Raw genomic sequence first — 15,396 nt, forward strand, 5'->3', positions numbered from 1 at the left:
TATGATTAGTGTACAGAACCTGAAAAACTACATCTAAACAAAGAGAACAATATAAATATCTTAGTATTTTTATTCTATTTTATCAAAGGTCTCCCTCCATCCCATCTGCTCTTATTCCCCACCACACACAATAGTTGCTAGGAGGAATGGAAATACAGGGATTTTAGTTATTACATTTAATATTATATCCCAAGTACTTCCCCATGCCAAGGTTTTGTTGAAATATTGTTAATGGCTATTTGATATTTTACTGCAATTTATGAAACCATTTCTCTACTCTTGGATACAGGTAAATACTTAGCAAGGCATATGAGTCATGGTTTCCTCTATGGACTCCTGTGACCCCACTATCTTCCAAAATGTTGATATTGTTTAAAAGTCTATCTTTGGCTCCTCTTGTGTTTTGTCTTTCTCTTTCATTGATTTTATCCATTTCCTTTCCTTTTTTTTCTTTTCCCAATCAACCCTCTACATCAGTGGTTCTCAACCTTGGCTGCACATTAGAATCACCTGGGAATCTTTTTAAAATCCTCACTTCCTCCGGAATGAGGCCCAGAAATCAGGATTTTAAAAAGATTCCCAGGTGATTCTAATGTGCAGCCAAGGTTGAGAACCACTGCTCTATATGCTAGCATCTCCCTATGTGCTTGTGCTCAGACCTCTCTCCTGAGTCTAAAGCCCAGATGAGAGAATAACATAAAAATAGTGGAGAGAGCCTGACTTCCATAATGAAGAACTTGACCCTTTTTTGTGGATAATAGGGAGTCACTAGCAGGTTTCGGTGTTTGGAAGCGCCATGATGAAAGCTTTCTGAAAGAGGAATGTAGGAATGTAGATGGCTCAGAGAAGGGCCATGCATCTGAACCCTGTTGTGGTCCACAGCTGACCTTTGTGCCTTTCCTCTAAGTCCAGCCCCACTTCAGGGACCAGTTTGATGCCCGTGCAAATGAAAGGGCATTGACTGTGACACAGACCCCACACCTCCTGCTTTGCCCAGAAGCTTCTGTCTGCTGCAGGCACTGGCAGGCTGGGTTGGCGCTCAGTACCAGGCACTCATGCATGTGCAACCCAGAAGTCAGGGAGTTAGCACCCCAAGGAGCAAACTTTGACTAAAGTAGGACAGAAGCCCATAGACAGGTGGTGCTGAGAGGCATTCACAGCTGGCCCTATAGGACTAAGCATCAGTTCAGTGGTCTCCGGGGTTAGTGGCAAATCTGATAAGCATAGCCTTGTTATCTTTCTCGCTCCCTGTCTCTTATGCCTGCCCAGTGTAAGCCACTGCTGCATCAGCCTTTATCGCAGGGTGTAGGTGCTGAGAGACTTGTGCTAAAGAAGAAAGGACTATCATTGCTTTTCCCTAGAGAGGCCCTCTCAGTTAAAATCAATACCTTTTAATGCTTCACACTTTTCCTTCAGAGTAATGGCTGTGTTTTTACTTGTGTGACTATATAGGTACTGGTGCCCTGGTGCACAGATTCATGCACATTGAAAGGAAATTAATTAGAAGGTGGCCGTGGGTTGGGACTGGGTGAGACAGATTGGACATGCCCTGGAGCCAATCTCCCTCGGTCCCTCCCTGGCCTGTTGCACCTGGGGTGGCAACACAGCTCAAAGGGCGTCTTCGAAGTGAGCAGGGTCCCTCCAGCATGTGGGGTCCCTCAGCCTGGCCTGTGGGGATTGGGCCAAAACCAGCTTTCCAAAACATCCCCTGAGGGGTCCCAGATTGGGAGAGGGTGATTCTTGGGTGATGCACCCCAGAATCAGGCTCCCTCCTCTCTGGTTCTGGGGTACATCACCTGAGAACCGCCACTGCCAAGTCAACGCAGCTTGGCAGCTCCTGTGTTGAGCATCTTGCCCCTGGTGGTCAGCGCGCGTCATACCTACTGGACAATTGGGCAGTTGCTTAGCCTTTTATATATATATAGATGACTCTCTTCCTCCATTTGACTATAAGATCCATGAAGCAAAGAGCATGTAATTTTTATTCATTATTATATCCCCAGAACTTGATAAAAATTATTAAATAAACCAAGCAATAACTATGATTTCAAAACTTTCCTCCAAATCCCAAACTTCTGAGGTCCAGGTTGTCAGGAGCTAGTCTATTTCACCCTGTGGGGGTGGGTGTTAGTGAGTAAGCTCTAACTGTGTTTTTCTCAGTATCCTCTCATTTTCTCATTATGTGAGGACAGAAGAATGTATCTGACATTAAGATAAAATTGAATTTCATTAATCTCCTCATTTACCAGATTTATGATTTTCTCATTTAATTTCTTCATCCCAATTTTTTAGATTGCAAGTAAAGTATCCCTCTCTAGGTCAAGGTTCTCAAAACTACAGATGACCTGCCCTGTTCATGGTGTCCCACATAAAGCAAGGGTTCTGTGATGTTTCTCACGCCCACCCGTCCTCTTTCCAGAGGCTTCTTTGAAGATGAGCTGAGACCAGTAGATTAAAAACACATGGAATTGTATTGAGCACCACTGTGCTTTATACAGTGGCATACCCAGTGCCATTAAAGGAAGAATCTTTAGCCACGTTTTACAGTTGAAGAAAATGAAGCTCAGAGAGACTAAGGGAACTGCCCACATTCACACAGCCAATAATCGGCCTCATTCCAAAGCCTCTGCCGTGACCTCTTCTATTTAAGAGCTGTTTGAGTCTACTCAATTTCAGTTTCTTTCCCGTGAACAGTGGGTTTTCCCTGCCCTGTGCAGTCATCCTTAATTCTTCTGGGCACCTGAGAAGTATCTTAATCAGGGCCTCTGACCCTGTCATTCATTCCTTTTCTTACTGTTCAGTTAACTGCAGGTGCCCTAAGGAATGGAAATGGGGCTGCTCTGGATTTTAGAGGAGCAGACCTCGCCAGAAAAACCACCCGGAGACCCACAGCTAGCCTGAGATAATGCTTTACATAGCCTGAGATAGTGCATTTTCTCTCTCCCTTCCTCTTCCCTATCCTCCTCCTCCCTCCTCTCTCCACACCTCTTCTCTCTCTGCATCAGCCCACCTGGTTCCTTTTCTTTGGGTGGAAGGATCAGATATAAAGGATATCTTCGTTTAATGTTATTTTGCTGATAGGCAAGTTTATTTAAAATTGACCTCTGTGTACTTACAGGAGATTTTACTATTGGGCACTGCAACAATTTAAACTGTAGCTTCTAAGCATTGAACTTAAATCTATGGAAATAAGTCATGGTGGAAAGCTCATTATTTCTTAATTACAGGACACATGAGTATCTAGCTTCAAATATTCTCCCAGGGGTTAGAGGAACGTTGTGTTTAGAGGAAAGTTTCTGCTTCACCTTTCTGCTAGAAATGAAGTATCATTATCATTAGTTTAAAGTAAAAATGGGACAAAAAGAACACACACAGGAATAAGAAGACATGTTTCAAATTCTTTGGAGATGAGCCAGAGGAGAAATGTCAATTTCTTTTTGTAACAATTCTCTTTTACTTGGAATAAATTCTAAAGGAGACTCAAAAACTAGTGCTGGTTTTATTCCAGGTAGAACTGTAGGTTAAGCAAAACGTGTCCTATAGCCAAAGGAAAAGTATAGGAAAATTAACTCTGATCTAAGTTGGACTGCAACAAGTAGCATCTCAGAAGTTTGATTAGATATTAAATTTTACATATTTGTATAACGTTCATTCTATTATCTAAATTCACTTGAGACCTTCCCTGCTATACAGAAACTTAATATACTACATGTTGAGGGTAGGGAATAATTTAAGTGAAGTCTCCCTTTGGCACATCCTTCCATCCCTGTGTGTGTGAGCTGGAGGGCGGCATCAATTCCTCCTTCGTTATTCCGGTCCTGGGAGCGTGGTCTCATTACAACCTCTCCTCCTGTGTCTTCCCTAAGGCTGCGTTGCTGCATATTTTTGTCTCCTCATTTCAGGCCACCATGCCACCCTCTCATTTACTTTGAATATGTTTATGAAACCCCTGCCACCTGCCCAGCCCTGTAATAAATGGTGGAAATAGAGTGCTGGACAAGAGAGAGGTGGTCCCTGTTCTGACACAGCTGTCAGTTTAGAGGGGAAGAGGAATGAGTAAGCAAATTAGAGGTGAAATAAATGTTACCAAAAATTCGGGATTAAAAGGAAGCAGATATAAACAGGGGGAACCAGAAATAGGACCTCTGCAACTCTACGGACATTCATAATTCTCTTTTTGAAATCTTAGGACAATACAGCAGAAATAGTAACACTGCTAATGATAATTGTAACAACTAGCATTTGTTATGTATTTGCTATCTGCCAGGCATCAAAGTGACACTATAAACCTTAAATGCATATTCCTAAGCGAAAGGAGCCAATCTAGAAAGACTGCATACTATACAACTCCAACTTCATGACATTCTGAAAAGGCAGAACTATGGAGACAGTGGAAAGGAGTGGTTGCCAGGGGTTCTGGGGGGGGGGGGGGGGAGAGCGAAGGATGAAGCATGGGATCTTGAGGGCAGTGAAACCCCTCTGAGTGATACTGTAATGGTAGGTGCGTGTCATACATTTGTTCAAATTCAGAAAATAGGTAATACAAAGAATGGACCCTAATATATACTATGGACTTGGCTCATCTATTGTAACAAATGCACCACACTAATATAAAAGCTAGTCAGGGAATTGGTGGAAAGAGTGAGATGGTATATTGTACTGTACTTTCTGCTTTTTTTCTTTTTGTAAACTTAAAACTGCTGAAAAGTAGTCTATTAATTAAAAAAAGAAACACTCTATGAAGGAGGCACTAAAATTAGCACAGTGTTTCAGGTGAAGAAATAAGACTCAGAGACCTGCCCAATTTTCCACAACCAGTGAGGGGTGAAACTAGGGCTTGAATCCACGTCTGTCTAAATAAGGTGCCTGTTCTTAATGTCCAGTAAGACCAAAAACACCTAGTTGTTTCCTCACCTAATTTCTAACGTGCTCTACCCTTCTCTCTTCCCTCAGCTGTAAATGACCTCATTATTTTTCTGGGCATTTGGAATAGAAACTCAAAAATATATTTTTTCTCCTTTTCTCTCCCCAAACCCCTACAGCTGCAATCATTCACCACACCCCATGGATTTTCCTTCCACTGTATTTCTTGAGCCCACCTTCTCTTTCACCTTTTCTAGCCATCTACCACTGCTTTGGTCCACATCATTCTGTCTTCATTTCCATCACATCCTAGGACTTCACCTGCTTCTGGACTCCTGGTTCCTCTCTTCTGTTTCTTTATTTCCCCCATACTAATTCCAGACTGATTGCTCTAATAATTATTCAACCCCATGCCAGGCTCTTGACACTCAATGAAGAGTGTTTTTATGAAGAAGATGATGATGATGATGATGTTACATATTGGGGGAGATTCCTTTACCTCAAATGCCTGGGAAAATCTATAATAATAAAAGTGTAATATGCTAATTAAACCAGCCGTCCTTCTGGATGTCCTTCCTTCTGGACAAAGCTGCAGTGGGTGGGGGCCGAGGCAGAGGCGGCAGAGGCCCCTGGCGGCGGTGGTAGTGGTGGGCAGGGGGGCCACAGCAGAGGTGGTAGAGGCCCCCGACCATGGTGGCAGGGGCCAAGGCCCTTGCTCGAATTTTGTGCATCAGGCCTCTAGTTCTAAATAAGCTTCTAGAAGGATCCAGTCAGCAGATCAGAGAGCCAGTTGGATAGGACAGAATATTATAAAGTTTCTTAAGAACTTTTATGGCTTAAACATCTTCTGAAATATCTCCATGGGTACCTTACTAGGAAACCCTGGATTTTTTTTAAGTTATTTCCAGTTTTCATGGTTCATAGATGAGCTTCTGGAGAACAAGGCAGCAATTTGAGTTAATTCAATTCAAAGCACATTTATTGTAATTGCATTATAATATTTATTATAATTGTATTATAGAGTTTACCATCACTTCAGGAGGAAACTCAGTAATTAGAAACCTCAGCAGTCAGTCATTTTTGCCTCCCCTCAAAGTGTGGGGTACCCCTGGGCCTCTGCCACCCAGAATACTGCACTGTAATTGTCTGTTTATCCCAGACACTATACCCTCAAGGTCAGAGAGAGTGGCCCCACCACTCAGTGCAATTCCTGGAATATAGTAGTCACTCAGTAATTACCTTGTGGGAAAATCTACTCTTCCTTTTGCTCCTTTTAAACACTTAATTGCTCATTAGTATTTCTTTCAAAGGAATAGCTAGAGAAGGGGAGGCCACCTTGATCAGTCAGACATTTAAAAGGCCGGCTGAAGACCCTGCAGTGGGAATTAGAGGATTTTATTTTATTTTATTTTATTTTATTTTTTAAATATATTTTATTGATGTTTTACAGAGAGGAAGGGAGAGAGATAGAGAGTTAGAAACATTGATGAGAGAGGAACATCGATCAGCTGCCTCCTGTACACCTCCTACTGGGGATGTTCCCGCAACCAAGGTACACGCCCTTGACCGGAATCGAACCTGGGACCTTTCAGTCCACAGGCCGACGCTCTATCCACTGAGCCAAACCGGTTTTGGCAAGGATTTTAAAATCATTTAAAGAGTAGTACTTGTTCTCATAGAGCTCACACTCTTACTGAAACCATGCATAGAGTCCTAGAAAATATAATCAAGAGGTTTAACTTCACGTCTTTGAAAAATGAACATTAATGCATAGAAATATAACCACACCTTAGTTAATAAAAACCAGTATCAGGAAATTAAACTCAACAAAACAGATAAATAAGTGGTTATTCGGGAGATTAAATGACTTCTTTGCTGTAGAAAAAATGGTTTTGCATAGGGTTTCATTTACACAGCACGTATCCTGATTATTTTTTGACTCTGAATTGCTTTACCTTTAGAAATGCATGGATTGTGTAGCATGACATTTACTTGGAGTGTGGAGGGGGGAGTGTGGTAAGGGAGACATATCACTAGATGAGAATGTGAGTGAAGAGTGGTCAGAGGTGAGCGCAACTAGTCTGGGAATATAATTTCCAAAAAGACTTTGAAAGGAGGCAAAGGAAAACATTCCATTCATTTAGTCATTTACTCATTCAACAAATATTTATTTCTACATATTTGGCATAGAAAAAAAGATTGGAAAAGTCTGAGATAGGAAAAGTCTAAATAAATGCATTTGGATTCCATACAGAGAAATTTTCTTCACTGAAAGTTTATATATTCTATTGAATAACAAAACTTCCTGAAATCTAAGAGGCCTGAAGCAAATAAAGGAGCTGAAAGTGTTGAATACTGGAAGGAACATCAGCAGATATCAGCAAGACCTGGTTTTGAATCCTCTGCTTTTTAGTTGAGCAAATAACTTACACTCTGAGCCTAGTTTTCTCATCTGTAAAATGGGGACAATAAGAACTATCTTAGAGGGTTAAGTGACATAAAGCATTTAATCTCCTATAAATGCACCCTGGCATATAGAGATACACCCTAGAAATTACTTCTCTCATTTTCCCCTCATTTAATTTCAGTGTTGCTCTTCACATAACGCTACTGGAGAGGCTTGGGAAACAGTATTTGCTATAGTGATCTCTAGATGGCGCTCTAACAATTTATTAATAGGCATGTTTTGTTGGAGGGTGGCTCCTGGTAAGAAGCAATAAGGTGTAGGCTCAGTGCAAGTGCCTGGTTACTACATGAAATAATGTAGTAAGAATGAAATAAATCTTATCATGTCACAGGGCCAAGCCCAATATCAATAGTGGGTGTGGATACTGCAGGAGATACGGCAATGGTTGAGGATGTATCACAGTTTGATAGAGGAGAGTGGAGACAGTAGTGCAATCTACCACGGGAGGTTCCTTCCTTGTGATCTTATTAATAGGGCAGCATAAAGCATTTTAAGGACTATAGTTGCTGACTCAGTACCTTTCAGGTTTTTTCCTCAACTGCAGTGAAGGAGAGAGAAGCTATAGAAAGCTACGGTCCAGCTTCTCTAGCAACTTAGGCCAGTTCTCAGATAGTGGGATGATAGCCTCTTCTTTTTGGAGAACTTACTACACTCCTAATAGCATGATTTGATTAGAGCAGCTAACTTAATCCAAAGCTCTTAATATGATTTATGCCCTGGCCCTTATCTACTTACCTGGCCTCATATTCCATACTCCTCACTAAGACCCTTATGAGCCAGACAAAAGAACAACTTGAAATCAGGAACACACCATTTTTAAAATTTGCATATGCCCTCCTCCTGCCTGGAATACACTTCCTCCTAAGGAAGATTTACAAGGTTTACCATATTAGCATATGTAACATAAGCGTGGCATCTGTCCTTTAACAACCTCTAGCATGATAAACCCATCCCATTAATTTTTGTCCTAATAAAATTAGATCTTTCTAACCAAAGAAATGACCCTGGGTGTCAATCCAAAAAAAAAAAAAAAAATTCAGAAGCATTTTTTTCCTTAATCCTAATTTCCCATTCTTATCAATGTCAGTTTGCATGTCAATGTTGCAAGGAAGCTAATTGTAGATTTTTCTTGATGCCTTCAGGCCCAGGCTGTAACTGATTTCAACACCCCTCTTGCCTTGCATGCCACTAGAGTCACAAATATATCCTATGCTTGGGCTAATCAATGAATAAGAGCTGTGTGGTTCTGCAGAAACTGTACATCAAGCATGTTAAACTTGTAGGCCACATGTGGCCCACAACATATTTTTGTGGCCCAGTCAATATAACGGTAACAAACGTTTTAATAAAAATTTCATAACTTAATTTTTACAACATCCTGTTATACATGATTATTAATAATGAACTACAGTGTTCACTAATGACTGATTACTATAATCGTGTTGCATTCATTTCCCTTACGTGCCTTATGTGCCGGCACACCAGTTCTCTCCACTAATACTAGCAGTGAATATTTTAGCAGCCAATTTCCATGTTATTAGTCTTGGACTGACTTGTTTGGTGTGTGCAACAGGAAATATTTCACTCTTGGAGAACAAGAAAAATAGGTTTACTTGTGTTACGCTTACTAATTTATGCAGTTATTCGGTGTCTGGTAAGTTAATGTTCAAGAAAAAAATATTAATTTTTATTAAAATGTTCTATTATTTTATGTTAACAATTAATCATTTATTTTAGCCCTTTGTATTTGGCATGTCTCTATTGAAATCAACCTACATTTCTATGAAAATTGAAGCTTTTTTTTTTTTTTTTTTGCGGCACACATAAACTTAAACCTTGTTTATTTGGCCCATGTTAGCCTTTGAGCTTGACATGCTTGTTGTACATTGTACCCAAAGAAAAGAACATGTTAGAATCTCAGGAATGAAGGACTGTGACTTTACCATAAGACCACCAGCCTGCAAGCCCCCTTTCCTGACTATGTTCTGAAGGCTGAGTCTTTGACCCTCAGTTACATTTGTATTTATATACATACTAGAGGCCCAGTGCACAACATTTGTGCACTGTGGGAGAGGGGGCCCTCAGCTTGGCCTGCATCTTCCCGCAGTCTGGGACCCTTTGGGGGATGTTCGCCTGCTGGCTGCATTTGAACAATCCCTGAGGGGTCCTTAGCGCTGTCGCAGAGGCGGGAGAGGCTCCCACCACCACCACTGCACTCTCCAGCTGTGAGCTCAGCTTCTGGCTGAGCGGTGCTCCCCCTGTGGGAGTGCACTGACCACCAGGGGGCAGCTCCTGCGTTGAGCGTCTGCCCCCTGATGGTCAGTGCATGGCATAGTGATTGGTCATTCTGCCGTTTGGTCAATTTGCATATTAGCCTTTTATTATTAGGATTACATTTGTATTTATATACATACAGTAGTACCCCCTTTCCCCTGCGGGATACATTCCATGACCCCTGAATGCCTGAAATCACAGAGAGTACCGACCCCTATATCTACTCTGTTTTTTCTTAGACATACATACACTTTGTAGCTTCCCTTTGGCATATCCAAATTGCCAGCATCACTGCTTTTACTCTTTGGGGACTTTATGAAGTAAAATAAGGGTGACTTGAGCACAAACACTGTGGTACTGTGACAATTGATCTGATAACTGAGATGGCTCCTGATTAACTACTGGGCAGGGAGCATCTACAGCATTGATTTTCTAGGGGGGAGGCTGTGTGGAGAGAACTATTACTCATTGCACCAGCACCCTGTGTGGTCCAAGCAGAGTGTGCAATAAAGACAGAGGACAGGAAGGAGTATTTATTTAGGGGTCCATGTGTCTCTTCCATCACCCCACAGAGAGAATTTTTAACAGAATTTGACCTCAACTGTTCTGACCATGGGAACAAGAAGTCACCTTTTCACTCTATTTTCCCTCCAGGGAACAGCTTAGCTGTCTCTTATTCCATGTCTCCCACCAAGATGTCAATACATTGATTTCAGCTTAGCAGAGAGGAGAAGGCTGGAAAATTGAACATGCTCAAATAAAGTGTGCGGATTAGAAGAATGACAGTTCATTGCTATTGTATTCTTTGAAGCTCTTCAGACACAAATCTAGTAGGTGACCTATCTATCCATGAGAGGTAGAGCTGTTTAAGCCTACTTCTTTTCATAAACTGTGCTGGAATTGCCAGTGTCAATTTTAAACCATCATTTAAAGCTTTGAAAGGAACTATAATGCTCTGCATTGTAATTCCGTCTTCTCAGCATAGGCCAGTGGTAATGGCATACATGGGGCCAGCGCTGTATTCAGTTTAAGGAACGGAAGGCCTTTAGGGAAGGCTGCCCTGTCATGATGTGCAGGTGTTGCAGAATATGGCAGAGTTCTGGGAAAGACCCTGTGGTGGTTTTAATGGAAAATGTCAACAAACTGTTGAATACACTTCCCTTAAAAAGGTCAATTCTAATTCCCTGCCTCTTACCTGTGAGTTGTATTTAGCGACCTGCTTCTAATGTAAAGAATGTGGAGGGAGTAAAGATGTGTGATGTCTGACATCAGCATGTATAAGGTATGGTGGCTTCCTTCTTGTCCTCTTCCTGAGGGAAACCAGTTACCATGTCTCAGAGACATTCAGCTGGCCTACGGGGATGTGCAGGCCAGGACTGAGGCCTCCGACCAATAGCCATGTGAGTGTGCCATCGTAGCCATGGAACCGTGGCTTTTAGATGACGGCACTTCTGGTTGACATCTTGGGTGCAGCTTCATGAAAAATCTTGACCCAGAATCAACCAGAAGCTACTCTCTAACTCCTGACCCACAGATATTGTGAGATAATAAATGTTTATTTTATTCACTAAGTTTTGGGATTTTTATCACATAGCAACAGCTGACTTATCCTGACCTATTTTGGCAAAACTTTTTGAAAGACTCTCATTTCAAATAGGTTTTTTTGTTTTTGTTTTTTAAAGAAAGGATAAAACAGACTCACAAAAAAAAAATTGGTGGGAGTTGACAAAGTAGAGGCTATATATTTCCTCACTAGCATCTCCAGCTTCTAATTTGATTTTCCTGGGCTGCCTGTGAAGTCAGGTGCTGGGTGCAGGATCACCCTGGCAAATGGAGAAGGGAATACTTGGCAGGCCTTGATTATCTTCAGATGATGGGCATAGTATTCTAACAAGAATCCTTTAGGTTAAACAGTGTGTATCTTTTATGGCTTGTATGTTTGTTACATAGAATTATCATTTTTGCTTTCACTAAGTCCATAAAAATCAATGTTTGTGGTTGTAAGGAGGAGGAATAAGTCAAGCACTGAGATTAGGACCTAACCTAAAACTCAACACTCAGGAAAGATTTAGAAGAGGCTGTTTCTAGTAGAGACTTCTCTCTATAGGCCTCAAAATGGAATCTGTGAGTAGGAACTGGGGCAGGGGAGGTATAGATAATTAGTTCTTAGCTGTGGCCTCTGTGTTTTCTGAAACATCTCTTACATCATTCTCATTTGCTGGGTGATACTGTGAACAGAAACTTGGTCTTGAATTGGCTTGGCTTATAGCCCTGCTTCCAATGAGAGATACATTTAAAATTATGACATACATTTTTCTCTGAAGATTTTTTCCTCCACCTTTTTAATACAGTGGAGAAACAGGGTTATAATTGAAAGACACGTTTTCAAGGAAACTGTACAAAAAATAGATTCTCATTATGACATTGATTTAAATGCATTTTTTGATCTCAAGGATGCTGCTTTTATTCCAGGAAGTGATGTTACAATCAAATTAATTTATTTTTGCAATGAGACCAAGGGATGAAAAGGTCTGTAAAGTCCAAATTGCTGTTATTAATTTACAAGATGAAGCGCTTGTTGTTTTGGGAATCAGTTCCAGAGCTCACTGTTTTCACATAATCTTATATTGTGGGTAATTATACACAGACATTAACTTGATAAAGATAATTACAAGAATCCATCATTGCTGGGGTTTTGATTTATCTGATTGTGAACTATTAGGGGCCTTAGATCTGATGATTAACTTATACTAGTTATTTATTTGTTGGTGAGTGCCTGAAATAATTACTAAAATTAATACAGAGCATGTTTTTACCTTTTCACAATGAATTCCTTTGATTAACAGAATGGCATTTGTTCAGCCGAGGATCTTAAATACCAGATTCAAATTTCAAAAAATTCATTTGAACCACTGAGTTCAAATATTTAACAGATCGGTACAGAAAAGATTAAGTGGGAAATTTACTTTAAAGGACAAGTGTGTGTGTGTGTGTGTGTGTGTGTGTGTGTGTGTGTGAGAGAGAGAGAGAGAGAGAGAGAGAGAGAGGGTGGAATGAGACAGAGGTAGATTTTAACCATTTCAGACCTCATGCAATGGTAGACACATAGATTTCATGAGGGTGATGTTTTCAATTTTTAGAAATTTTCTGTTCCTTACAAGTTTTATGTAACTGTTGCTGGTATGTTAGGAAATGGCTCCCCAAAATGGCTCCCAACTCAAGCTGTGTGTAAGCATCATCAGATCGCATTACAAATACAGACTCCCTTCAAATGCTGCATTATAGATCTGGTTTGGTGCCTGTACACCTTTATTTGTAACAGGCTCCCTAGCTAATTCCGATGCATAGCCTGATTTTGGAATACTATCAAGGCATTCCTGTGGAGGTCTGCTTTTGGCTAGAACCATGATCTCATATTATTTTGCTCCTAAAAGCATAAATAGGAAAATACAAGGGGGAAAAAAATACAATATTCTCTTTTCCACCATTTGTCAGGCCTTGATCCCAAACTTTGCGTGTTTGCTCTTCTTATTATCAGAGACATCTATCACTTTCAAGCTGTGTCTTGCCTTAGCTTCTTTCCCGAGGAAGGAGACATTGACCCATATCTAGCCAAGTCTTCTGGGATTGATATTTAGATAGCCACGGAGGCCAGCCCTGCTGATCACTAGGCATTTGTCTTGCTTCTTGGCTTCTGCTCCCACATTTTGCTTCTGTTTATATTAATTGATCTCTAGATTCTTAAGTCGCAGTCCTGACATGCTATAAGTAGCTAAGTCCCTCTAGGGATGGAGTTCTACCTTGGTTTCCTTCTAGTCTTCTCCCAAGTATAAGCCTTGCTTCAAAACATTGGTCCAGAGGCCAGGACAGTCTCCAGCTGGTAGATTTCCCCATGCAGCCTGGCGTGCTTTACTCCTTATTCCTGCTCTGATACCATACTCTGTATGGGAACTTCTTTATGACCCCTGACCTGAGAGAATAGCTCTGGTTCAAAGCTGCTAATTTTCTGTGTTCTCGTTAGCTGGGTCTGGTCAGGTGGTGAGACAGACCCAGCAACTGGAACATCTGTGAATCTCTCCAGACTGTATAAGGTGTATTTTCTATTCTGGTTTCCTTTTCCTCTAGGTTTTTCACTGTTCTGGTCATGGAACATGATTTATAGCTATTTACTTCCATTCTGATACTGTAAACAGTCTGTAGCCCTTGATTTCAACACATTCATAACAAGAGTCAATCCCATAGAATACAGGATTCAAAGGGGTTGTGATAGCTGTCTTCAAGCCTTTGAGAGCTTGTCATGCAAATGATGTTTTAAACTTGACCCAGGTAGCCCCAGAGGGTGGCTGATGATGGCTCAGAATAAGGAGAATTTTCTCCCACTCTAACAAAGGTGGAGTGGGCAGTTTCTGAAGGGTTTTCAGTAAGCTGAATGACAGTGATAGACGTTCTAGGGAGGGGATCCAAGAGTAGAATGATCTCACCCAGCTTTGAGAGTCATGAGTCACTGATAGGTCAGTAGCCATGCCTTCAGGGAGTGTGAGTTATTGCTCTGTAGAGTGGTGTATGGGTCCCAACCCAAGAGATCATACTGGTGGGCTCAGCAGAGGGTGATGCACCATCCCAGTACAAATAACATTGCGGTGTCCTGCTTATATGTCATTTGGTACAATCTACTCTTTCGTAAAAAGCACTAGGGTTGCTAGCTCTGCAAAACTGATCAATTCATTCCGAAAAGATGGTGGCATATCTTATGATAGGCCCGTGAAGTTAAGGCTGATACTTGCGGGTACAGGAAAAATATGGTTTGGGAATTTCTCAATAATCCTTAGAAGTTTAATTTATTAAGCTTTATTGAGCCTCTGTTATGTGCTAGACACGGGCCAGAGTTGGCTCAGTAAGTCTTGACAGTTGATTACATCATGTGTCTTAACTAGCAGAGGGTTTTCCCAGCCAGGTAATAAGCTTCGTTGCTGCTGCCTTGGGCATACCACTCTGGAAGCTCTCAGGTTCAACTGTGCACTCTAGGGTAAGAAGGAAACTGTGGCCTTTGTTTCCAAGAAAGAATCACTGTCTAGAGGGGGGCTGAAAACAAGTTTCAAGACTTACCCTTGGCTGTGCACATACATGGCCGGCTCCTGGGCGGGACTGCAGCAGAGCTTACCTTTCAGTCATGGCTCCTGATAGAGTGCTAGCTTTCCATAGAAATGTATATGAGTGACTATGAGTCCAGGGTCCACTGGAGCTGAAGCAACCTTTGCATTAGCATCCTGTCAGGATCCCATCAGAGTTGGGTGGATAATGGAAGGGCAAGTCCCATCTGCCCATTTATTATGCACCTGGAACTGCCAGCTGTGCTCACCTCTTCTGTGGTCAGCCCTGCCTCTGTGTTTAGATTATGTCGAGGCTCCAGAACTCTGTTTAAACAGAGGATTGCTCTGAGCCTCTGTGTGTGTTTGACTAAGTCACCTTAGATGGGAGGGGGTGGGGGGGACTGAAATAAAAACCTTAAAATGATTCTGTAAAAATACCCACCAAGTCAGTGCTGCTAAACAGTAACAGTTGTATTAACTGCAGATCAAATGCCTCCCCATCCTCCCATCCCCTTTCCTTTCAGTTCATGAGTGATTGTCATGGTGAGGGTACTGCAAACTTTTGAGCAGATTCAGAGGGAAGTTCTGGCCTCAGAGTGAGTCTGTAAATAAAGTCCTCAGGCTAAAGAGGAAAACTTCCAAACACTTCTTTTGAGTTAGAGACAAAAAAATAAAGGTCAGAGAACTTGGGTTTCTATGTCA

This window comes from Myotis myotis, unplaced genomic scaffold (genome assembly GCF_014108235.1).
Source record: "Myotis myotis isolate mMyoMyo1 unplaced genomic scaffold, mMyoMyo1.p scaffold_m19_p_6, whole genome shotgun sequence".
Classification (NCBI taxonomy): domain Eukaryota; kingdom Metazoa; phylum Chordata; class Mammalia; order Chiroptera; family Vespertilionidae; genus Myotis; species Myotis myotis.